The 23919-nt window shown below is 42.6% G+C and overlaps 1 long non-coding RNA gene across 1 annotated transcript; it reads left to right on the top strand.

Moving 5' to 3' along the window:
• Positions 1 to 2: 2 nt before the first annotated feature.
• On the top strand, positions 3 to 16964 carry LOC310895451. The gene is made up of 3 exons (XR_014580699.1): positions 3 to 1667; positions 4120 to 4242; positions 15805 to 16964. It is a non-coding gene; the product is annotated as an uncharacterized lncRNA (long non-coding RNA).
• The last annotated feature ends 6955 nt before the right edge of the window (positions 16965 to 23919 follow it).

The following is a 23919-nucleotide window of genomic DNA, read 5'->3' as shown; positions in this document are numbered from 1 at the left end:
AAATATAATATACATACATACGCACACACACGGAGATCAAAAATAATTGCTAAATACTTGGTCTACTTATCCAAAATGAACTCCTGGCTGCTGGAGCTGTAGGACTACCTATATCCATGCTAAAGATGCCGGAAGGTTAAAGCGTGCATATTCCACATCAGACAGCCCTACTACTAAAGAAAATAAGGTAGCTCCATACATGTGGGAACATGAGTTTCAAGTCCAGGCTATAAACCTAGTGCAGAAGTCCCCCAGAGATCAGTCACTAGCTGGCTCCCAGGGTGGAATTTGGTTGCAGATTAAGCAACTTAATATGCAGTAATTATCTGAATTCCTATAATGGCCACGGGAAACCTACTCCATATAGTCAGTGATGCTTATAGAACTATTTGGCTGATATCTGAGAGGTGTCTACTCCAAGGTAAATTAAAGCATTTAGTTCCAACATCTGCATGGACTGGACTTTCATTGACTACAGTGGGAATCTGAATGGGAACATGACTCTGTGGTTCTATGAATTTATACACAAGTATCTACACTTGTCTCCAGAAACCTCAATTAAGGGTTTTAATCTGGGGCACAATTCCATTCCAAATGGTAATATATCCCTTATCTGAGGAACCCTGCATGGAAGATTACTCGCTGAGCCAGAGGCTGTGTCAGGATTATGAGACCATTAACATTTGGATGTGCACACAGAATGAAACCTCCGGACTCACCAGTGAATGACATGCTGCAGATGTTGGCTGCACCAGTCCAAGAAGAGTAAATGCGGGAAGTTGCTCATTGCTGGACTGGACCTTCCAGAAGACTCTAAGAGGCACTCATGTGAGTAAGTATTTAAAGCAAAGTTCCTCAGCATTTCCTTAGTTGCTGTGTTTGGCTGAGCTAGGTAATAGACTGACAGTCTGATCAGAAAAACAGCTAGCAGTCACATATGGACCGCTTCAAGCACGTGTTTTGGGAATATGACAGTTGCTGCTCAGGTCCAGTAAAAGACCTCACTGAATTTCTGGATGCAGCCTCAAGGACAACATCACTTTTACTTTCACGTGTACACCTCAGAATGGTATCGCATGAGACAGGGCTTGGCAGTTGAGCAGTGCAGTGCGCTTGGGCCTGTGATAAGTGTACACAGCAGCTCTGCACCTCGCTTACCATTGCAGCAAGACCTTCTGCAGTGGTCGTGACTGGAGGACCCAGCTGCTGAGCAGTGCTTCAACAACTGCAGTCCCACCGAAGCACCAGGACCATTTCTCAGAGCAGTCCAGGGATAACTACATCTAGAAACCTACATGTAAAGAGTAGAAGACATATTTGAATTAACTAGTCCCACCTATACCCTTCCCTGCCAATCCCCTTCTTGCAAGAGGAAATATCATCAGTCTACAGTAATCACAACACCCACATCCTTATTAGCATAAGAAGAAAAAAAAAAAAAGGTGGATGCCCTTCAAGGTGCCCTTCTTAAGTCTTCTGCATGCTTCTTGCTGCTCCCCTAGCCATAAGAGGCCAGCCAACCTATTTCCTTGCCCAACAACGCTACTGCAGACTCCACAGCCACTGCCTGCAAGAGCCTTTCTCCCTTCAGCGACACAGAGCCAGCCTGCAACAGTTCGATTCACTGAGCAAAAGAGAAAAATCTTCTCAGGATTGGAGGCTCCTAGGTGAGCAACTACAACAACTGATCTAAATGTTTCCCTTGTATCATGCGATCAATGAGAATGCATGTTTTCGTTTGCATTTTCACCCTTTGGTTTTCTGCATCTGGTAAATACTGGCAAAGTAAATGTTAAGATGTCAGCTCTCTCTTCTAGAAATGACTGACAGCCCCTAAGTGCTCTGGGCTTTTTATAACCAATGTGACTGACAGCTTTTAAGTGGAAGCAGTTCATGCAAGTTTCAAATGTTAGTTGTCTGCACGAATAACGTGGAATATTGGCTTTTCTTGTATCTATCTAATGGTATTTCCTTCTGCGTCGGCAGAAGCTTGAAACCTTAAGTTGTTACGGGGAAAAAAAAGTCTGTGTTCTCAGCTCTGCACATTTCTAAAGCTCTCAGGCTAACAAAAGGAAAAGTAAACTCATGCCTGTATTTTAAGTTCTCACATTTCAAAGCAGCATAGCAGCAAGTAAGTCATTTTTCTTCACATCAGGCTTGGCTAAGAGATGACATTGGCTTGCACAGTAACATTTCTACTTAATCATTTTCAAGCAGCCTGCACCAAAAACTTTCAAGAAATCCGAAAGTATTATTATTAGCCCATCAATGCGCCCAATCAAGGCAGTTGGCAACCTTGGTACTGAGTCCAGTATCTTTCTCACCCTGTCCCTCTAAGAATTAAGGCAAAAAGATGCCCTAAATATTATGCATAACATTTAAGGTAAATACCAGAAATGCACATGCTACTTCACAAATAAAGGACGCAAAAATAGCATTGTCATCTACAGTTTTGGATTTCAAATCCAAGCACAGGTGAAAGACAAAACAGTGTAGTTAGTGCACCAACAACTGGTAATTTAAATGCATTTATTTTAAATTGCAACAGATGAGGAATTTAAGTGCTGTTAGTATGCACGTTTCAACAGGGCTGGTAAGAGTATTTCAACTTGTAACAATTTTTCCAGCATACTGCAGGAAAAAAGTCAGCCTGCTTCCCATAGAAAATTTAAGGTTCCTTTGCACCCGGCCCCTGTGACAGAGATCAGGTGAAGGAGCCCTCCTTTGACTCTTCCATGTCTCAGCACCACAAACAACCGTTCTCCAAGAGAAAATACCCAGGCACTGCCCAACAGCAAGGGAGAGACAGACTGAGCATCCAGGGCACGAACCAGCCAGCCAGACTCAAAATGTGCAGCACAGCAGCATCTGTCCCCAGTGCTCTTTCCCCCAGATGACGCAGCCCTGGGGCTCAGGTGAATGATGCCAGATACACAGCATGGCAGAAACACAGACCTGCTCTTCAGTTCCCCAAGATTTTCTCTTTGTTGAGCTGGATGTAAGCCTAGAAATAACCTTGGGTGCTCAGGGAGGTGAAGCTCTAGAGTCACTGAAAATGACCAGTGGGGCACAATCAAGATTTTACGATGCCATCACCATAAAAAGATCACTGAGCAGCCATTAGGATATGGAACTAACCATTCCAAACTTGTAAGTAATGCATTCCTGTTAGTGTAGGACCTTTGGTTGGTTCTCCATGAAAGAGAAACCAGTTGCACATTAAGTAATAATCCACCTCACTTTCTTGGATGTAATGCAAGATTTTTTGTATTTGCCTTTTCTTATTCAGTTACACGACATCAACAACTCATGCTTTTTTTTTTTTAAGGAATTTAAGTGGTAATCATTTATTAACTGTACAACATAATCTACCTCAGAGAGTACTACAATTTCCTCTTCTTTTCAGCTTCTCATTTTTCTCAACTTTAATGCAGTTCTGTAAGATTTTCCCCTCTCCAGAGGACAGACAATAATCAGGTTAGATTGGTATCTTTATGACACTGACCTTAAAGTTCACTTCATTTTCCCTCCCATCCTCCCCAGCCTTCCTTAAGTTCTTTCTGATCCACTTTCTACTGTTGAATATCCCTAAAAAGAGAAACTGGAAGCAGATATATCATTTTACCTCAAAATTTATCTGTGTGAAAAATAAACAAATCATTGCACGTCAAATAAAGAAAATTACTTTAATCTTTAGTTGCGAGTCCATTCATTTTTTTTTCTTTTTATAAAGAACAAATTGCATCTTGAAAATCATACCCTGAAAAAGATTAGAAAAGGGCCAGAATGCTAGTTTTGTGTCCTTCAAAGAAAATCAAATGAACTCACTTAATACTGCTGAGAGAAATACTTTCCCAAGTTTTGGAGATCGGTGCTTTATTTACACTATATTTGGGTACTCTAAAGAGTTAAAAATATTTTTTTTATATTTCCTTTGAGTAATTGATTTGAACACGTGCAGTAACATTGATTAATCTAAGCCCCATTACCTCCCGAAAAAGAGTTCTCTTTTTATGTGTGTATTTAAGGCTACAAGTTATGTGCCAAGGAGAGCTAGACAAAGTTCTACAGAAATACAAGTTCCTTTCCTGGTTTATCAAGACCTTGTTCTCCCCACAGATGAGCGGCAGTAAAAAGAGGAAGAAATAGGTCTGCAGCAGACTGATTAAAAAAAAAGGAAAAAAGAAAAAAGAAAAAAGAAAAAAAGAATCATGAAAATGTTCTCACAAACAGCAGTTTCAGGTATTTACACTAAGCAACCTGAATTTACAATACTTTCAGTTTTAAATTCTTTCTTTCTCAAATCATTCCCTTCAGCACTAACATACACCACCTGCATTTTTAGAGGCTAGAAACCATAATTAGGTTTGCACAGTATGCATTTGCTAACATAATGACATATTAATGTATTTTACTTGCTATATTAGAAAAGATGTAGCTAGAGATGATTTATTACAGAACATTCCACTTGGCATCTGTTGGACACATTGGATACTGCCAAGTTTAGCTACACTGGAGTTTTCCCTGACTCCAACTTCTGTTCTAAGAGAATATTAGTAAAGTGAGGATTATGCAGTTTGTGATGGGCATACAATGATTACAATGCAATCAGCAAGTAAGATGCTATTCTGAGACTGCTTCACTATCTGCAAATACAATTCTCAAAGAAGCCCCAGGAAATATGTCATGTGAAAAAGAAAATATAAAGACAGTTTGAGATTTTCACAGACTTCTACTTACTATAGCAGAACTGTGATTACAGAAAAGCCAGTGAGTGGCTCAGTATCAGAACATGAATTCCTGAGCCATAAGATGGGAGAATACGATGCTTAGCAAGTTCAACAATGTAGTTTCTGAAGTTGGGACTCTTGTCTGTTCCATGAGCACATAATGAAGCAGCACAACAACTTTCTAGCTAAAGTGCTCAGTAAAAAGAAAACATGCAAAGAAGTATGGTGTATATGAACATGAAGTAAAGAAATCTATCCCTGTGTTGTACTGGAGCCATGCTGCTGCTTAGGATGGTTCTTTAGGCTGCACAGTATGAGGCTTTGGAGGAATGTAGGTTTGACTAACAGGCATTTTTTCAGGTTGCTTGAATGCTGGACAAAGCTTGTTACATTTTAGTTTTGTTCTTTTTGTTTGTTTGTTTTTTTCTTCCATGAATCCCTTTCATTCTTCAGACTGAGCTTTATGTGGTGCAACAAAGCAGGCAGATCAGACTAGTTTCCATAAAGGCTGGTGACAACACTGCTTTCCTGCCTTATTGTGACTTTCTCACATGAAGATCTGTTGACTGTCATTTGGTATTGTTCATGGACAGTGACATTTCTGCACATTAGCAGGGTTACATAAAGGCTCTATGTCCTCCCTGACTCAGCTAGGAATATGTTGGTGGGACTGGAACGAGTCGGCCTATTCTGAACTGCTCAGGGACTGTGGGATTACGTGAAGAATGTCTGCAGGGGCTGAGAGACATAGTGTTTCCACTAACCTTTTTTTTTTTTGGTGAATGCCTGGTGATGCACTTAAGGTACTGCAGTAATTTTATGTTGATACGGATGATCTGGACAGTTCAGTAACAAATGCTGGTAATCTATAACCTTAACACGGAAGATGATTCCTTTGCAGCCTGCTATGTTATGTAAAAGAAAGAGAGAATAAATATATAATTTAAGAAGGTATTAGAAAGCTAGGATTTCAAAACACTGATCTTCAAAATGTTTCTGCTTCCCTATTCTCTTCTGTTTTACATATCCCAGATCTGTCATATCTGTGAAAAAGGAAATAAGCGTAAAATATTCCTGTCCTTTGGGAAAATTTGAGTTAGCGTAATGTAATATTCTCTAGCTAGCCGTCAACAGCTATAACAACTCCTTAGCTGTAACAGCTTCCTGATGTACTTTTCGAGGGACTCTTTCTCGAGCTGACATATGCTAATGATGATACCTGTGCTCAAGGCCTCTAGAACTTAGGTTTTAAGTGGTAGATAACTTAAGCTCTGTTGCATTTTGACAGGTCCATGAATTATATGCAGTTAAACCCCAGTAACTGAATGCAGTGATTAATACAAGTCCAAGCTGTCTCTTTAGAGTTACATTTTCCTTACAATGCATCTCTCCATTGAAGACAGTGTTGGATTTTTTTGTTGTTGTTTTAAGGAAAATTCCTGGGGAGCTCTCAGTCCTCAGCTAGTGTGAATGAGACTGGTCACACACCTCTAAGCTACAGTTCAAGGATGTGTGCAAAAGCCACAGAAGTACCACTGTATCTGGTAACAGTCAACTCGCATACTCATATCTGCCTTCAAAGCTACAAATGCTAGGAACAGGCTTTTATCTATTTATTTATCCTGTTGCTAAAGCCACAGTGGTTTATCTAAGGACATGAAAAATGTTTGTTAGTTGGATCTGTGTTGCCAGAAGTGAACTTACATTTTTCCTAGGTACCCAAGGCTGGTCTAGCAGAAGACATCAGAACCTCAAATCTTCTGAATTCTGATGAAACGAATGGCAGGTGCCAAGAAGGAGGCATATTTAAGCAGAGGGATGAGAACAGAAACAGTAGGGTAGGACAAAGTTAACAGATTGCATCTAGGAAAGCAAGAAAAGAATCACATGCTGTTCTGGATTAACAGAAAGACCACAGTCTCACTAGTTACAAGGCTAAGGAAAGTTGGGTTCAGAACAAATGTGGTGAATTAGGTAACAGAAAATGGCTCTTTGGCTCGAGTATGGAAAGGAAGAAATGCTAAGTGAAAACGCCTTCTTTGGTTAGACAAACTCTAAACTTATGTTTAGAAACCAAGCAAAGGAAGCATTTTGGTCTCAGCTGAACACTGTGCCTGTGGGCAGGCCCATTTGATTATTTTGCTGTGAACCTTCCAACATCCCCTTTGCACAAATCATCTGGCCTTCAAACTCTCGGGCACTGTCCTCTCTTCAACCACGGCTCGCCGGCTCCCTCACAAAGCTCTAGGCCTATTATATTTCAGCTTACTTGTCATAAAGCCTAACGAGCTGTTTCAATAGCTTCCTCACACTTGAGAGTTAGTTAGCTTTTAATGCTTCCTCACCCTTACTTAAAAGGGACTGTTATTGGAAAACCTAATACATTCAATATGACAGGGCAGGGTTTACAAATCTAGTTGTCTGGTTTCTATTGACATTTAAAAACAATGTTAGTGACAAAAATATAATTATTCCTAAATGATGGAAACAAGGAGCCGGGTGTACTGAATGAACTCTTTTTGAACCTCTATTCATTTCACTTCAGATCTTGGCAGAGGTTTTGCTGGTTTCTATTTTATCCCAACCAGTTTATCCATGTTCCAGACTCTGTATGTTCTGTGGCTGTAAAGCTTTCCTGTGGAATTCACCCACTGCCACAGAATTGTGCTGGAGAAACCCAGCATGCCTCTAAAAAAATAAGGCAATTGTCTTGCTCTCACACATACAGATAAAATTGAGAGCATGCACCGAGCATATGCTGACAGAGAGCTCTCTCCATCGCTTTTCAGGCTGCCTTAAATTGCAGTTCTGAAAGGTGTGAACTACCTCATTTATCTCAGTTGGGGCTGGAAGGATTCCCCTGTTCCAGTCTGTAGAATCTGCTGATTTGTACTGTACCATGGAAATTCAGCATTTTTGCTTCTGAATTCCCTGCTTTATTGCAAGCTTGTACTTTATTTCTTTCCTCCTAGCTTTGCTGGAACACACCTAGAGCTGCCTCTTCCTCTCCTAGTGCAACAGAGACAAATTGAAACACATGAAACACCACTTAAATGTTAGAGAAAACTTTTTTTTTTTTTAAACTCTGAGGATAATTAGACAGTGGCACAGGTTACCTAGAGAGGTTGTGGAGTCCCCATCCTTGGAGAAACTCAGAACATGGTTAGACAAGGTCCTGGGCAATCTGCTCTGGGCAAGCCTGCTTTGAGCAGTAGGGATGGACTAGACGATTTCATGTGGTTTCGTCCCACTCTGCCATTCTGTGACTGAATTTCACCATGGAAGGAGATGGCTGCTCTATTGTAGCATTTGTTCTTCCTGCATGGTTCCACGGACACCTCCAACAAACACCTCGGGACCCTAATTAATGCATACAGGTCAGGTTTGCAGGTGTCAGCTTACCAATTGATATATCGCCCTATTGTAGCTGGGGAATGATACGACAGCAAAGCCCTAAGAAACCTTTAAAAATACTCTCCTGACTATATGGAAGGGTGCTAACAGTTTATCCAATCTACCTGGGTAAGAGTCAGAGAGCTGTCCTGATGAAAATCTTCCATCTCCACAGCCTGAAAGCGTTTCACAGAGAGGAAGAAAGATAATGGAACAAAGTTGTGTTTTGGTGCAGAACGGCTCAGTACAAAAAGATGAGAGGGTGCTCTCAGATTTCAGAGCAGCAATGTGTTGGTGAGGAATGTGTAGGTCCACAGACAGCTATCTTGACTGGATTCATTTCGAGTTCTTCATACCTCTCAATAAGACATTCTGAGACTTGTGTAATGACAACATAAGGCACCTCTGTCCATTTGCAACTCCACATCCGTTTGTTCTACCACCGTTACGTTTTGCCTTATAGTCAGGTGGGATTTGTGCTGGACAGACTTAGCCACCTAAAATTTAGAAGCTTAGCATCAGCTATTCATCTGGGCTCCCCTTACAAAAAATCAATGAAACAGACATCTCCTAAGAACAAGACTTCACTCTCCAGGATAAGTATTTCAGACAGGTAGAATAAACAGAGCGCTAAAGAGCGTTGTTCTCCACTGGTATTAAAGGCAACCTAGACATGCGAATTTTAGGTACCAAAAATGATTAAAAGGCATTCTGGTAAGATTACAGGTTTTTTTTGGAACAGCACTTCCTACAATGGGAACTCACTTTGTTAGTGTCTCCCCTTGCTGTCATGGTGTAAATGAGCATGTAGAGTTTTCCGTCCCAATTGATGTTTTTACGCTATCACACAACACTTTTCTTCTGGCCTGAAACAATGCAAACTAAAAAGCAGATCATCAATTAAATGCTTGAGTCTAAGGACAGTGCAAACAAATATTCTGATATCTGCTTTTGGTTGTAAATGACAAAATGAAAGCAAAGGATGGTCACCACGTTTTCCACCATCATCTCAGAAAATGCAGGTATGGATCACAAAATACTTCAGAGTCACCATCACAACCTTCAGAGTGGACCAAAGAAAATTCAAGATATGTTTCATTAGCAGCTGAAAGTGAAATGGAAAAACAAAAAAAAAGCCATTAAGAAATAAAAACTACCTGTGAGGTACTGTGACAGCAGAAGCTCCCAAATTGAACTAAACATGAAATTTGCTGGAAGAGTAGGACACCAGTTAGAGTCAGAAAGCTCTGGGGTTGATTTTGTCTGTTATGCACAGACTTGACTCCAGCAAATCTTTTATAACCTCTGTGCCTTTGTTTCCACATCTGTAATTCAGGTTACAACCTGCAACATTTATCCTACAAAGATACAGAAAAGCTTAAATGTTTTTTGAGATTCAAGGAGAGGCTCGAGAATTACAGTTACAAAAAGCAAGCATACTTGGGAGATTATCAATAATGCCTCCAACCACTATTTCACCATCAGGAAGGACAGCCTCCAGGCACGAGCCCGTGTAGCTGAAAGTGAAGCAACGTGCCCACAAGCTCATTGCTTCGTGGAGCCTGGAACCTCTGGTTGTTTCCAGCAGTGCACACAGACTCCCTGCAGTACTGGGCTATTAATCAGTGCCTAAATGTGAAACAAAAAAAACACACGTGTCCAGCCTTCACACAGCTGCAACTTCTTCCACCTAAACCCCAGAGGTCTGATAATCTCTTTGATTTGTAGGAACAAGCGTTCCACGAGCAACTAACGCATAGAGGAATGAAGTGCAGGAGTACCCAACTGCCCACAAACACTCAGCCCATAGCAGGGCCAGGAATTCAGCCTTAAAGGACGTAGCCTCACTGAGGAATTATGCAACACGAGCAAACCAGTCACCAAGAACACCGAAGACGAGGCAAGGAAACACATTTCACTGAAGCATTTTATGTTCCTACCAGTTTAACCCTCATCTGCACACAAAGACAGTAAGAACAATAAGGTACTTCAGCTACCCTAATAAAGCACTGCAATGTAAAACACCAAGTAACGAAGCCCTTAACCTAGATCAGGAGACCGACTTCCTTCATACTTCCAAGAGGGAAGCTGTCGGTTTCATTAGCATTAACTAACACCACTAGGAATTTTGTCCTATTTATGGCAGGCTGTCGCATTTTCACTACCTGTGAAAAGCCGATGTAGTCAAGCCACGGGAAATACAAGAAAGTTACTGGAATTAGCAAGGGTGTATATGTTTCTGGGTTTCTAGGAAGGCTGAAGTATGAAAATTTCACAGATGTGGGGACTTTTGACAGCATTCCAGTTGAAACAAACTTGCAACAAACCCTGCGGAGAGGTTCATTCAACAGGATGAGCTAACCAAGAAAACACTCATTTCTGGCTAGTTGCATCAATATTAGCAGCAGCTGTGAACTCAGTAAACAGCTCTGTTTTCTGGTTGTCAGAGCTGCTAAAGCAGATGTGGAACTCATCAAAAATAGGTCACAAGCAGAACATGCAAGGGAATGCATCAGTATCAGAGTGATCTGAGAATAAGCAACACTGGAATATCTCAGTAGCGTTTATCACCCCAAACCATACCTAACACCGCACGGCATCCAACAATAGGCTGCTTTCATCTGATTGTTGTGATAGGACCTTCCACATACCACGCTGGGTGAATGAGGGTGTGGTGCTTCCAGCAGCCGAAGCATGGGACAGAAGAAGAGATACTGAATTACACTCTGCTTTCCTTTGAATTGGATTTTCTGAGAGAAGTTCTCATTCCTGTCTTTCTTCTATAATTATCCCAGACTAAGGTATCGCAACGAGCCAAACATGGAATTTGCCTCAGTTTATTTTACCTTTGCCACTACAAACAGATTACAAGTTTGCTCTGTCCGATAGGCAGCCCTCCAGCAACAGTCAGCCCTCCATGGACAGGAATCATGGCCAACACAGCAATTACTTTTTTTTTTTCTTTTTTTTCAATAAAAAAATAAAAAGCCCATGGGACCCAATTCGTTGGAATTCCCCCATATGGAAATTCACTTGGATCTATTTCTAGGACTCTTGCAGCACTTAAAGCACTTAACTTCCTTTATTATCAGGTATATAAAGGAAGAAGATTTAACTCTAAAGGGTGCAGGCTAAGAAAAATAATGTACTTGGGCTATAACAGGACTAAACAAGGAACCTACGTGCCCTGTTATTGCCCTGCCAAGGCTCCACAGCCAGCCTTCACAGTGCAGGTGTGACTGGCTTGGGCCAAATGCCTCCGACAAGCTGAGTCGAAGTCCCATAGCCTGAAGCAGCCTGAAACACTTCCCCAGTCAGTCAGTTACCAGGTGAGGACAGACACTCTCCCTCCTCTGGTTGGTTTCACTTCCATTAGAATGGCAGGTTTTACCTCCGAGACCTAATGAGATTGGATAATCAAGCACTAATGAGAACGAACTAGTCACACACACCCAAAAAAAGAAAGCTATTGTTAGTCTGTAAGTATTAATGCCAACCCACGTTTAACTGTGAGAAAACAGGTCTTCAGGAAGGGTTCAGCAAATACACCCCTTCATGTAAGTGGCAGCAGCTCAGAAGACATTGTTTAAACACAAATGGTAAAGAGACTTTATTATTCATGTTCCTAACCAGCAGCCAGGCTTCCAGAACTTCAGAGGTAGAGAGAAAAGGGAGAGGGGAAAAAAGCTCACATCCAACTTAAAAGGAATCCTGTAACTTGTGTTCAGTTGGAAGCCTTTGCTGAGGCAAATGCATGTACATTTCAGCATGGATTTCTTACAGCACAGCATTAAGGGTGAAACACGGTAGCTGATTGCCATGTTAAAACCAGTGACATAACTATTCATAATAATAATGTTTAACTGACAAAGACTCAAGGCTTTTTTTTTATTAAAAAAAAAAAGTGAGTGGCTTTTATTATTGTTGTTCATCTAAACAATACCTCAAAAATAGTCATATAGCCACAGCTGTAAATCTTGGAGGTCCAGTTGTGATGCTGCACTATACTCCTTAGAACTCGTTTCTAGAAATGGAGACTGCAGAGGGAGAACAGAAAAACATTACTTTCCTATGAGGGCGTAAAAGGAGCATTTCTTTCTTTCAGAAGAAATCAGGCTACACACTTGCCTGAGTTTCTTGGCCAGAACGCTCCCTCTCCTCCTCGTGGGGCAGCACGTTAAACACATCTGGCTGCTGCTTGTTGACTGCTGGGGGTGCTTTCGTTCGAGGGGTGATGCAAGTTTGTAAAGTAGCATGGATGGACAGAGACAGGAGCCAATTTAGGCTTTTGTTGACAAAGTGTTTGAGGAGACATTTTCTGTGCCTATAGGCTGCAGTTCAGGGGTAAGCTCTCATTTCCAAAAACTGAGTAAATAGATGCAGACACACTGGATGGTAACTATTTCTGAAAATCCAACAGAAGTTCAGTTTCCAAATGTTCCATATTTGTAGGATAAAGATGAAAACTCTGATCTTTGTAGTTTGAACTTGTCTACTTGGTTTACGGTTTCTTTTTGGCCTGAACAGAACTTTTACGTTATATGAATTCTGATTTAATCCAGCAAACTCAAATAAATCCCAATGCAAACATGGGACTGTCAGCTCTCGAGGTTTGGCTCAGAGTTCGGGGCTTTTGACACTTGAACTCTGGTTTCTCAGTTGCTTTGAGATGCATTTTTGCTGGACTCAGAATGAATTCCATTAACTCCTACCCGGGATTTTTATTGACTTCAGTGACGGAGAAATCCTTCCACAAAGATAACTCATCAACCATTAGTCATCAGATCCTCTGCTACACTCAGATACTGAGTTACCTTTTGTACTGCAATCTGTTGATAGACTGTTTAAACGGGCGCTTACCCCTACATTTCCACTAGTTGCAGCATGTTTTGAAAATTGGAAATGGCTTATTTCAACTTGCCTGCAATGATCTCTGTATGTCTGGTAGGAAGCATAAGGAAGTGAATGATTAATCACATTCTTCCTTGTAATTTAGAAGTGTCAATGAATGCCAGGAAACATTGTAATGAGTTATTTTTTTTTAAAAAAGCAATACATTGGAAGCCTGACTGTAGCTTTCAATAGAAGCAAGGTAATTACATCTAATTTGATGTTACTTTTTAAAAAACAGTATATTTAACGCACTGCCTATATTTGTGTGCAAAATCATAAGCTAAGCACCTACACCTGTAGCACAATCATTCATCATCACAGCAATCCCAGTAGCTTTACCTCAAAATTGGTAATGAATGTGGACAGGCAGACAATTTGTCTTCCATATACATCTTTCAGCCTCCCATCTACTGTGCAGCACTGTCCTTCAAAGGCTGACTTTGGTGCAATAAGAAACTATGCTCCTACTTTTTGCCATCTTTTTGAAACACCGGATTGTGTAAAACAGTTCTGTGATGTTGTTCACAGAGTCTTTTGGACAGGGGAGAAATTTGCACCTTTGCACATTGGAAAGAACGTGCCACACCTTTGATTCCTTTATTTTGAAAGCCTCATAAGCTGCTAATTACGTACACCAAGAAGCTGTGAATGGAGGCTGAGGTTTCTCTGGAACGGTTTAGAGAGAGCGCGTTGCCCTTTTGGCACGCTATGTGACATTATAGCATTTACAGAGTTCGCTTTGATTTCAACTCTAACTCACGTAATAGAGGAACTCCAAGTTCACGGGAGTGTCCATATTGCAAGGGTATAGGAAATGGATAGCTGAAGTAAGTTAGGAGAAGCTGTCTTTAGAGCACCTCTTATGACTCTGTGCCTACAGAAGAGAAAGCAATTTTATTATATACGGTAACTATCACTCTTCAGCAGTCCTCGTTCCCTGAAATCAAAAAGAAAGCCTGGAACAAGGAAAACTCATCCTTGGTGGAGAAGGACCAGCTTAGAGAGAGCATTTAAACTGGGCATGAACAAATCCATGGGCCTGATGGGCTGTGACCACGTGTGCTGAGGGATCTGGCTAACATCACTGTGAGGCCACTCTTAATTATCTGTGAATGGTCACAGTGACTGGGAGGGGGTCCTGAAGAGAGGAAGACAGCAAATGCCACTTGTCTTCAAGACAGCCCAAAAGGCAGATCCCATAGCATCATCACAGATAAGCTGACAAAGTATAGGCTAGATAAGGGTATAGTGAGGTGGACTGCAAATTGGCTGACTGACTGTGACAGCCCTGGCATCGGTGGCACAAAATTCAGCTAGAGGCAAGGCACCAGTATTATATTCCAAGGGTTGATACTTGGGCTGACACTGGCTAATATCTTCATTAATGACATGCAAATTTGGACAGAGCACACCCTCAACAACTTCACAGATAATACAAAGCTGAGAGGAGTGACTGATACACCAGGGGGCTGCCCTGCCCTTCAGAAGGACCTTGGTCTGGAGAATTCCTGTGGAGCTCAGCACCAGGAAATGCAAGGCCCTGCATCTCAAAGCAGGCACCAGTGCACACCTGGGGCCACCAAACTGGAATGTAGCTTTGCCAAGAAGGACTTGGAGGTCCTGCTGGACAGCAAGCTGACCACGAGCCAGCAACGCACCTTTGTGGCAAAAAAGGCCAACAGCATCCTGGGCTGCATCAGGAAAAGCACTGTCAGCAGGCTGAGGGAGGTGATCCTTGCTGTCTACACACCACTGGTGAGGCTGTACCTGCAGTGTGTGCCCAGTTCTGAGCTCTCCAGTACAAGAAAAAAAAAAAAAAAAAGGTAAGGAATTTCTAGCATGAGTATAGTGTAGGACTGGATGATAAAGGGACTGGATATAGAAACTCTCCTATGAGAGAAGGAGAGAGCTGGGACTGGCCAGCCTGGAAGAGAGACGGCTCAGGGGGATTGTATCTATGTGTATAAATACTGGAACAAGGGAATGAAGAGGAGGGAGCCAGCCTCTTCTCAGTAGAACCCAGCAACTGTACAAGAGGCAATGAGCAGAAATTGAAACACAGAAGACAGCATCTGAACACAAAACTTCAAAAAAAAAAAAAAAAGGCAAAAAATCAGAGGGCGGTCAAACAAGGGGACAGGTTGCTCAGAGAGGTAGTAGAATCTCCAGCCCTGAAGATATCCCTGGAAAAAGCTAACTGGATATTGCCTTGGACAATCTGTTCTAGGTTGCCCTGCTTTGAGTATGGGTTAGACTATATGACAGATGTCTCAACCTAAGCATTTTCGTGATTCTCTAATCTCGTTTTAGAGGTTAGATGTGATGATTGATCCCTGTGTTTTCCAGAACTGCTTGAAATAATGGCTGTTCAAAGCCTCATGTCCAACGTGGATTATAGATTTACATGACTTTGAGCAAACTGAGTTTTAAAGTTTATGCTTTAGAGAGCTAACAAGAAAGTTAGTACGTCAGAAGAATTTTTGCATTTTTATTCATAAATGCTCCAAATTAAGTAGGAGAGGACTGCTGTTACACTCTCTGATACTTATTCTTCTATAGGGATAATATAAAAAAGTATAGACATAGCAAAACCATTCTGAAAGGTAAATTCTTCTTTATTGTATTTTAAAATTTCAATCAAAACACTTAGAAACTATTAACAAACTGATAACATTCCTCTACAAAAAATTCTGGCAAAAGGAGAAAAGTAAGAATGTGTCAGGAGAGATGATTATTACCATTCTTTTAATTTCAAAGTGTTCCTAATTGGTAATCTCACTCTTTACAGAAGAGAGTTCAGTGTATTCAACTGCTTTGGCTGCAGAATTGAAGCCTACCAAACCTAACGCTGAAGTATGAATTTGGTGGATGGTAAGATTCCCCTGGGGCTCATATAGCTCCTTTAAAGCTTAGAGACCATATAACAAAGGCTGCTGAAAGACATCTCAAGCTGAATGCATCTGACCCATGTAGGTAGTCACTTAGCAAGTCCACGTTTAACACTAGTTGGTCTTAACCCTGTATCTGCTGTCATTTCAGAAATGGAAGACCAACGAGGATCAAAACTATTTTAACCGGAAACTACAAGTTTACATTAACTGAATTCGAAGTTTTAAAAGCCAGTTGCAGTGGAGAATGTCCCAGAAAGCAGTATCTGAACAAAATACAGAAGTAATAACAGGACATTTCCATGTTACAGAAATTGTATTTGCTAAAATACATTACCAAAACCCAGAATAAAGCACAAAGTAAAGGATGTTACACAACAAGAATGTAACAGGCAGATGCTAATCTAAAAGAGTCTATACAGAAATATAAGATTTTTAACCTGCAGATAAAATTAAAGATTAAATGTTGGGCCTGATGGGTTTCACAGCAACAGGCCAACAGGAAAAAGAAATAACTATCTAAATGGCTAGGATGCTAAAAACTTCAACACAGGACTTAGCAGATGACAAGAGGACAAGCCAAGTAAAATTCCAAGATGTATATATGTACATAGATATTTCAAATAGAGGGGAAAATAGCTCAGTTCTGCACATGAATAGCTGGCAGACTGAAGTGGGCTCTTCAGTCTGAGGGCCAAAGGCAGAGATGCTGCCTATGTCCTCTTGCGTAAGACCTGGTTCAGACGCACGGCTCCCATTCTGCAGTCCTGCTCTGCACACCAGAACAGGGACAGCGGAGGTGGCAGAAGCAGCCTAAAATGCCAGCAGATGACCCATAGCTGAAGCACAAGTATGGTATTAGTGTTTGTTCCTGTGCGATCTCTTAAGTGTGTGTGTAGACACAGCAGGGTCAATCACGCATAGCGCTTTGTTCTGTGCCTGCTGTAACATTCTCACAACCACGGGACTGGACAACAAAATACCAGTTACACATCCAGGGGACAGCCCACAAAAGCCCATTTTCAGTTGTCCCACAAAACATTTAACTCTGACTGGGATCTGTAGGTTGGGCTGCTTACTCTGTCTCCTATTTCCTCTGGTTTCAGCAGCAACCTATTGCCGACTTCTTTCCATACTGTACGCCCTTAAGAGCCCCTCAGGGATCAAAAGGCTCAGCCTGAGCTGAAGGGAGCAGCCAGCAAATGAGGTCCACCTTCTCACACCGAGAGCCCTGCAGGGCAGCTGTGGGCAGGAGGGACTGAGAAGAGACAGATCATCATTCAGAGCTGCCAGCTTCTCCTTCTCAGCACTGGCACATTAACAGATGTACACAGACTGGTTGTTCCGTCCAAAGAGAGCAGCAGCACTGACTTGTCACACCATCCTCAAGTCCAATTACAACCCAGTTAACATCCCCACCCACCGCCCCTGTACACGGCAGACACACCAACTTGACATCTGCTGCCCGTGAGCAACGGAGCTTACTTCCCCTTGCTGCATACAGACGCTCCTGTTTCACACGAGATGCACAATCGATCGTATCGACTGAGGAATCTCTAAGTGCTATTCTGAATGCTCAGCCCGGACAGTGGCGGGACGAGATCATCATGAAGCACTCACCAGAAGCAGAGAGTAATTTTGCCCACAAGTGTCACATAAAAGGTACACACAGTTGTAAGCTTTGCTAAGAGAAATTTTGCTTAATCTATCAATGCAGAAGGAAAAAAGTACATCAGGATTTCCTTTTTAACATGTTAGAGACTAATTGCACAGTGACAGCCTTGTTCAAGCCCTAAGCAATGCTTTACAGCACACGAGGGATGTAGATTCACTTCAATTTTATTAGGATAGTTACTTGAAATAAGGTGATTGAGGAAGAGGTTTTATCTAGGGATAAAAGCACTGCTATTTTTTCCTCCAATTTAAAATGTTGCTGTAAGGATGCCAGCCTGAAAGAACTAAGCTGTAAATAAATGTAGAAATCCTCCCAATGATTTCATAAGCATGTGCTGCAGGCATTCAGAGTAGATATAATCACTACATGTCATGCTGGCAACTGCATGGTACTTGTATCCACTTTGGTGCAGCAAACTATGAAACGTAGATAAATTGGAGGAAATACAGAAATGGGCAATGGTGCTGACAGGGTTTAAAAACCATTAATGAAAAGGAAAGATTAAAACAATTGTTTTAGTTGGATAAAGAAGCAAGGAGGGATGACAACATTTCCAAGAAATAAAAGGGGTTCGGGGGTGGGTTTTTTGTTGTTGTTTTCTTTTTTTTTTTAAACAAAAGACTTTACATGACTTTATTCACGCACTACCTTGAGCATAATTTGCAGTAAAGAGGATTTAGTTAAACATTAGGGGGAAAACCTTTCTAACAGTAGGTATAATTAAACAGTAGAATGGGCTACTCAGGGGGTCCTGGCATCCTTCTCACTGCATGGTTTTAGGTTAGAAACTCATCTGTTGGGAGAGTTTATGTACAGATCCTGCTTAAAAACTGCGTGAGGTACTACTAAATGACTTCCTGAAGGGCACTCTGGTCTTGCACTTCAGCAGTGCTTCATAGCTTGGATAGATGTCAAATTGGCAATTATTATCCAGGTCCTTATTTCTACTATTTAGAGAGCTGGCCTCTTGAGCATTTCAGCTGCACAAACAGGTAACGCTATCTGTGTGCACCAGCCAGTATAAAGCAAACCCCTGTTTCACCCAAAAGGCTGCATTAGTGAGTGCAGTTGTTTCTTCCTCCTGCTGGATCCTGGAGTCCGAGCAAGATGCAGCACAGCCTCTAGGCAGGAGCCCACCCATGCCAGCCAGCATTTGGGCATGTCCAGGGGTGCTGACCCAAGCGGATGGAGGGAAGAAGCAAGCACACGGAAAAATAAAGTTAAAAATAAAATACAAGAGGGCTACCTTTTGGTGGAATTGAGTTCAGGACATCACTCGCATCGCTTGGGCACCCTGTGGGGAGGCTCAAGCGCAGCCCCAGGTGGCAGCAGCGGCAGCACATCCTCTGGTGGCTGCGACCCATCTCGGCTGGTGGTGTCTCCTGGGGCAGGCTGCGGGGGCCCGGCTGCCTCAGCCACCATCCCGTCTGTCCCGACGGGGTGGAGAGCAAATGCGGAGCTTATCAGGGATAAACAAGATAATAAAAGAGTTAAACATTTATAAAAGGACCGAGTTTACTCCTACCACAAAAGGCAACTCAGAGCAGACATGCTGCAGTGCAACTCTGAGCAAACAACTCACTAACCCCCTCCCAAAAACCCACCAGAGGGGCAGGCGAGGCCTCATTCTGGCTGGGCCTTCCCCGACTGCAGACAAACCCTGACAACAGTGAGAGGGGTAAGGCTGGGGCCAGACAGCAGGGCTGAGAAGCAGAAGAAAGCATGGAAATTGTTATCTGGGAAAGGTGCTGCAGGGGGAAGCAGGGAAGTGAGACTGGGATGGCTTCATTTGCACCATTTGGGAAGGCGGCATCGATTTCTTCTTGGAAATTTCTTCTTGGAAATTGCAGAAATTGCACCGGCAGGACTCTGCTGTTCTGCACTTCCACCACGGCTTGCAGAAGGAAACACTACGACACACAGCAGCTTCCCAGCAAGCCTGCCGCACCGACGACATTACCTGCCTTTCCTTTCCCCCCAGGAACCAACAGCCCACTTACTCCTCCCTGCTCCCAAACTCCTGAAAGAGTTTTTCAAACCATATCCTGCTACCGTAAAGCTTTAATTTAATAGACAAAATATTACAAGGTGTTACTATAATCTGCTGGGACCTGTTGCCGTAAAGTGATTTTGACAATATCAAAACACTAGGAAAATTCAAGTCATTTAAGTTAAAACCAGATAGTCAAAGTGAACATTTCAATCTGAAGTTTCAGCTCTAATTTTAATTTATATCTTCTGATCATTGAAATTCAGCTCAGGCTGATTTGAAAGCCATTGGGTGCTCTCTTCTGTTCTGGGAGCGCTCGCACACCTGCCTGCAATTCCTCCTCACCAAGACCAACCACTGCTTGGTTTCTTCCTCAAAACCCATGGTCGTGAACTGCCTGCATGGGCCCATGGTAAGGGAATTTGGTCAGTTTGGTGCCAAAGGTGTTTCTCCCACCCCCAAGTCACACTGCACGCCAGTCTGTGAACTAGCTACCTGGCTGTTTTCTGTATTGACTCCCATAGGAGTGGAGGCGTGAGCCCACCAATAAGATTTGAACATCATCATCACCCCAATATGTCAGAGCATAGCTTCCCCTCAATTTAGTTTAGCTGTCTGAACAAGCACAAGCCTCACAGAATGTCCTCTGGTTACTCTAGAGACAGCTCCACAATATCAACTTCCTACAAGAAATTCAAGGGCAGGGGAATAAAACAATACAAAAACAAACTTCTAGTGATTTCCAAATTCCAACCCAACCTCCAAACTGGAGGTCACTTAGCTGAGCAAAAAGTCACTTGTTATCAGCCCTGCACGGAGAGAGAAAATAAATGCAGGTCCCCTTTGAGCACCAGAGAGAGCTGCCGACACCAGACAGTTTCTGCCTCCTGTTCAGCCGGCATCGCTGTCCGACCAAGCCTCGCTTCCCCAGGCCCGAGATCCGAGGACACACTTGGAATACCTGAGAGAGCTCTGTATTTATTTCACTCAGGAAGAGGACAGATTTCTTAGAAAGAGCTCATCTTTCTGCTTTAGCTTAATTTTTCTCATTAAAACAGTGCTTTTTCATGGCCACAACCATGTCAAGTCAAGCTGCTCACGCAACCCCTCTGTAACCTGATCTAAAGGAGCTTGGGTCTGCTTCTCCCTACAGGAGAGCCAGGAGCACTGGGGAGCCACCTTATGGCTGCGAGGCCACAGGTTTCAGGCTACATTTCACGCTTTCACCACTGAAGTTGCAACCCCCATTTTGCACAGCTTACTACCTAAACACTTTGCAACAAACCCATCTCATCTCCTGCTTTCAAGGTCTTCCCAAGGAAGGTGCACTGAAAAACTGCCTGTGTACAACTTGAAAATCCACAGTTTGATTCAACCTGTTTAAGAATACCTGTGATATGTCATGTCCCAATTCTGATTTACTCTGCATGCTTTCTGCTGAGCGCTGCCCACGTGCCTAACATAGCAAGAGGGTCCTCCCAAAGTGCAGAATCAAACAAATGCTGTTCAGATGAACTGATCCAGGCAAGAAGATATGCTCTTCATTTTGGAGTTTGCTAGCAGTCTCTAACTCTAATGGCCTAACACAAGAAAAAAAAAATAAAATGACAGCAGCTTGATCAACTCCCAGCAGGAAGAACTCCATCAGGAAAGAACTGGGGAAGGAGATAATACATGAGCCAACAGAGTGGTGGTCCTTTTACTAACCAAAGCCAGGTCCCACAGATGTTGGTTCTGACATAGAGAAGGCAGAGCTGTCTTGGCACCAAATGCCAGAGACCTTAGAGCATTCCTTCAAGTTCTCAAAAAGTGAAAAAATTCCAGTCAGATCGCTTACACACTCACAAACCTCAGCATTTTCTAACAGCAATGCTGACTTCTGCATAGTAGATTTAAGCCCTAAGACAAGAGTCTTGCTGTTCTTATTTCCATTTACCAGATCCTTCAGAAATCATCTCAGACCTTCAGAAGTTCATGGGCCACGAGTTATATGCCTTCCCAGACACAAGCATGTGCTTCATAGCCTCAACAGCCTAGTACAACTGGGCAGGCAGGCAGAGTCAGTCTTTGGACCTTCCTTGTGACCGGCAACAATTCAACTGCATCCCTTTTATTTAATTTTTTATTTAAATGAGGTGCCCTTGTGACAGACCAGGGAGGATTTGCAGAGAGGTGTCGAGTACCTGTGTAGCTCTTCTCAACACCTGTATCACACTGGCACGGTGTCCTGCAGAAAGCACCAGAGCCCACGTTATTTTGCATCCTTTGCTAGCAACCACTTGCTGGTCAGTGCAGAATATACCCCAGGGGTACGAATGGGATCTTCATGGTACAACACCCACTGGGCATTATCTAGCATTCTGTAGGCGAATCTTGGATGTCATGGATGTCATTCATTTAAGTTTGAACTAGTATATCAATACTTACACCTGACACCATGCATGCCCAAGCATGAAATGCAGACTGATGTTACGTAATATTTACAGAAGTACATACTGTGTATAAGTGGCTGAAACAATTGGAAATTTACACACATCTCCCAGCACAAGCACATATTGAGCCTATTTTCAAACTCTATATAGCAGGAAGTTGTGTGACAAAAGACTGCTTGAGAACGAAGGGACAGAAACCAGGTTGTTCTGCACAATGCAGAACAACAACTGTCTTTTTCTTTTCCCAGCCACATAGCATAGCTTCTGGGACGGAATTAAAACAGACATACCCATGAATGTCAAACAATGTGAACCATCATTGTTACTTCTGACACGTGCATCACAGAAGCGTCTCCTAACTTCAGAAAAAAAACACTTAGAATATAGAAAAGAGTGATTCTTCTGTTCCAACAGTTTGTTTGCTGTCTTCAGGTCCTGTTTGGAACAGCCAGACTATCTAAAGCTGGTTAATAATTGGATTTCTCTGGACACCATTCTCTCCAGTAGATTTCTTTCCTTTATCCTCTTACCAAAGCATTGTTGCTCCCTAGGTATTCCCAAAGCATCCATGTGCTTTCTGTCTGAACAGCTAGCAGCACTGTTCTCAGGGGCGGGACAGCCAGACAGAACATCTCTCTCTTTCCCTCTATTAGGGCACATTATTCAGCAATATTTTTTGGCTTAAAAGACAGCAGCCTTTCATTCAGACACTGATTTATCTAAGATTTGGCTAACAGTATAGAAATGCTCCTTCCCTAAAAAGTTCCTTAAAAAGCTCATGTCTGTAACATCTCAGCTCCTACCTGTTCAGCACAGGAATACCATAATGCAAGTTCTGTTCAGGGACTGGGTGGGTTGCTGCTGGAGATAGAGCCAGAATCTTCTTGTGGGAAAAGACAGCCACTCCTCCCAGAGGGAAGGCAGTTCCTGGACAACACACAGGAGCAGAGACTTCACACCCACACGTGCCCCACACCCACAGCTCGGCTAGGAGATCGGAAAAGTACCCCGAGAAATACCCCTGACAACTCATGCAGTAACGAGTCACTTTTTCTGAAGTACAGTGATACACTGCCAGCTTTTTTTCTTGTCATCCTAAGCATTTGTGGATGAAATCATTTTGAGTTGGGCAAGCAAAGTACAGTTGCACATTTATTAATTACCCAGCTAATTTGTACCCTGTTCACAAACAAAAGCAGATCTCTTCCCACTACAGGAATCTCTCTTTTGTACTTCAAAATGAATACCCAGACATGTCAGGGCCACAAATCAAACTCTATCACTTGAGCAAGAGAAAGATCCCTTGGAGCCTGCCCCCAGCAAGGGCACAGACCTCAGGGCTACACGGAGGAACTCTTTCAGATTCCACAGTTTGTCCATTCAGAACCTGGAACCTCAAGGTTCACCAATATAGGCTGATGCAACTGCCCAGTGCTCCCTGTTTAGCATATGCTGACCAGGTAACAGAAATAACCTGTTAAACAGGTGGAGGACATAATGAAAACCCTCTAAATGCCAAGTGTCTAGCCTGTATTACAACTTCTTCAGCTATGGGCCCATGGCTGCATTTCTAGTGTAGCCTAGAGTGATGCTCAGCTGTTGGGCCTGTGCTCGTATATTAGCCATGACAGGGTAACATCCAGACGTATTCCAGCTCCCCCATACACTCACACTTGGCTTCCGTGGGCAGAAAGCTCTTGTGCACAGGTGGGAGAAGCACCACACTTGTCCCAGTTTCAGGCCATGCATCAGAGGACAGTCTTTGCAGTCTAGAAAAGGCCAGAGATTTGGCATTCAATAAGGTTTAATTGTCGCCAAAGGCTTCATTTGGTGTGGGATTCCTAAAATGCTGCAACACTCCTTGAAAATATTGTAACCAGCGGTGTAGAAAGTGCTGAATAAGGATTACAGCGTGACT

Source organism: Anser anser (genome assembly GCF_964211835.1).
Source record: "Anser anser genome assembly, chromosome: 2".
Classification (NCBI taxonomy): domain Eukaryota; kingdom Metazoa; phylum Chordata; class Aves; order Anseriformes; family Anatidae; genus Anser; species Anser anser.
This window is presented reverse-complemented; position numbering and strand designations above follow the sequence as displayed.